Raw genomic sequence first — 2475 nt, 5'->3', positions numbered from 1 at the left:
TGGAGGAGGGGGAAAGGGGATTGAAAGAGCAGTAGGAAGAGAGAAGCTCACATTTTGCACTGTTACACGCACAAGCGTTCATGGCTGAGTCAGTCACAGGCGGTCATACAGGCTGGTGCATTTTGCAGATGCAAAATGTGAAAAGCCTGTCGTCTCACTTCCCCGAAGCTGTCCTCCGAAGGGCACTCCTCCCATCTTCGTATGGGGGGGAGGCGTCACACAGGAGGCGTGTGGTTGCTGCTTCGACACCACATGTGCTGCAATTGGCACTGTCCGCTATTCCAATTGGAAAGATCATCTCTAATGTCTAGGTGGTACACCGAGGCACGACGTAATATCATTTAAGAGATCCTTTAACTTTCCCTGTACAAGGAACCGTCACAACATATAGTGCGACATTCGTGATGATGCCACGATGATATGGCCGGAATACCGATTTGGAAGCAAAATTCAGATCGACTTTTGAACAGTACTCTCCTAATCTGCTGCTGCGCCTCAGAGTCCGGCACGTGTTGAGATCATTAAAGACAGAGGGAGAGAGCGATAAGAGGGCAAAACAGGGAGCTTAACCGAGATCGCGAGAAGGCCGTACTGTGTCAGGTGTCTCGGACATCCACGCGCCGATTGCGCAGCTGGCGATTTCGCACCAGGTAGCATGCCGCGGTGCTTTAGTATGGGATGAGTGGTCGAGTAAAACTGGGCAGTACAGTTATCTTGTGCTGGGGTGCGCTATAGAGAATGCTCTAAAGATAGCCCTGCCGAAAGTGAATGCGATGCTTATCGCGTTGCCAGATAAGCGTGGCCGCCTCAGGCGACGGATAAGCGCGCGCAGCCCTTCGGTTCCGCAGCCCGAAAACGGGATGCCTCTCGAGTTCAGAGCAAACAAAAACAACTTCGGGCGCGTATCTTTCGGCGCTGCCTGGCCTTTCCGCTGGCATCGAGACAAATGCCGGAGAATCCCGGAGCCGGCGCCGAGCAGTCCACGCGCCTGGAGGAAGTGCACAGCAACAAAAGCGAAAAAGAAAAGAAGAAGAAGAAGAAAAAGGAGAGACGGGGGAGATATCGCTGAAATATTCACGCGAAGGTGAACAAAAGGAAGAAATAGGCTACGCTCCACGACTGCAGCAAAGCATAACGTTCGCATCTTCGGGCCTTCGCATACCTTGCATATTCTTTCGCCTTCGGTGTGCTTCTCGTCCGCGTGGAATCTCAGGGATGCGTTGATTTGAGAATGCTGATCCGGCTTTAAAGGGACTCAAGAGAAACACTAAATCAGCTTGCGCTTATCGAGTATTCGTTCGAGACTACGTTTTTTGTTAATTTCGCGGTGATAGGATGATTGTTATTAGGAGAGAAAATTAAGGTAGAAGTTCCATTTCGTGAGTCTTTGAGTCGAAGGCATTAAGGAAGCGGCACGCTAGTGTGGCGTCACGGCTTTCAATGTGCCCTCTCGTATTTGCACCGTTGTGGCTCAGTAAGTGTTCCTGAAGCTCGATAATTTCAGTCTTCGTACCCTTTACGATAAAATGCGGTCCATTTTTTTCCCGCTAAGAAAGTTTACTGTGCCAGAATGGACACTTTGAAAATCCATGACGTCACAGCGAGTTGGTGGGTCTACTTCAAAGCGGTATAGCCACTTGTCTTTATTTTTTTTTTCGTCTTTTCTGGTTTGCCGAGCCTCCTTTCATGGTGAGAGGGAAATTTCCCTGTTTCTCTTTTTCTTTTCTATTTCCTTCTTTTTAGGGGGCGGGCGAGAGGGGTGCACTGTAATAAGATAATTTAGGAATACAGCTAAAATGATAGCCATGAAACGAAGGCAAACGCATGTTCCGTCTGTTGACGGCCTGTCCACTTGATCTCTGGCCCTTTGTGACCAGCGAAAGGCAATCATTTAATAGCACATTTAATACTATAGATAGTGCCGAAAACTAAATCGCTGTCATCTCAACAGACACGCGGGCATGCGCTAAGGCAGCGTCCTCCGACCCATACAAGCCTTCGTCATTTCTCAGATAAGGTACACGGCAGCGTTTCACAACTGGACGGTTGCGGAAAAAAACAAGCTCAACGCCTTCATACGCAAGGCGTACCAATGTGCGTTGGGACTTGCGCCTGGAGTTAGCACCGCCAAGCTCTTAGAACTAGACCTAGACAATACGCTCGAAGAACTCGTGGAGGCGCAACAAGTGTCCCAACTTGAACGCCTATCCAAGACCCGCCCGGGCAGACACGTACTTGAAAATCTCGGCATCACATACCACTCGCAACACGGCGTCAAAGTAGACATTCCAAGACCCATAAGCGAGCAACTATACGTACCCCCATTGCCTCGCAACATGCACCCCCAACACCACACGGGGAGGCGTAAAGCCAGGGCAAAACACATGAACAAAAGTTACTCTAACGACAAGGAGGCGGTCTTCACCGACGCAGCCCGTTATCGAGACAGGAAGAGTTTCGTGGCGGCAGTTACTA

The sequence above is a fragment of the Dermacentor variabilis genome, chromosome 3 (assembly GCF_050947875.1).
Source record: "Dermacentor variabilis isolate Ectoservices chromosome 3, ASM5094787v1, whole genome shotgun sequence".
Lineage (NCBI taxonomy): Eukaryota > Metazoa > Arthropoda > Arachnida > Ixodida > Ixodidae > Dermacentor > Dermacentor variabilis.
Note: the sequence above shows the minus strand (reverse complement) of the source record.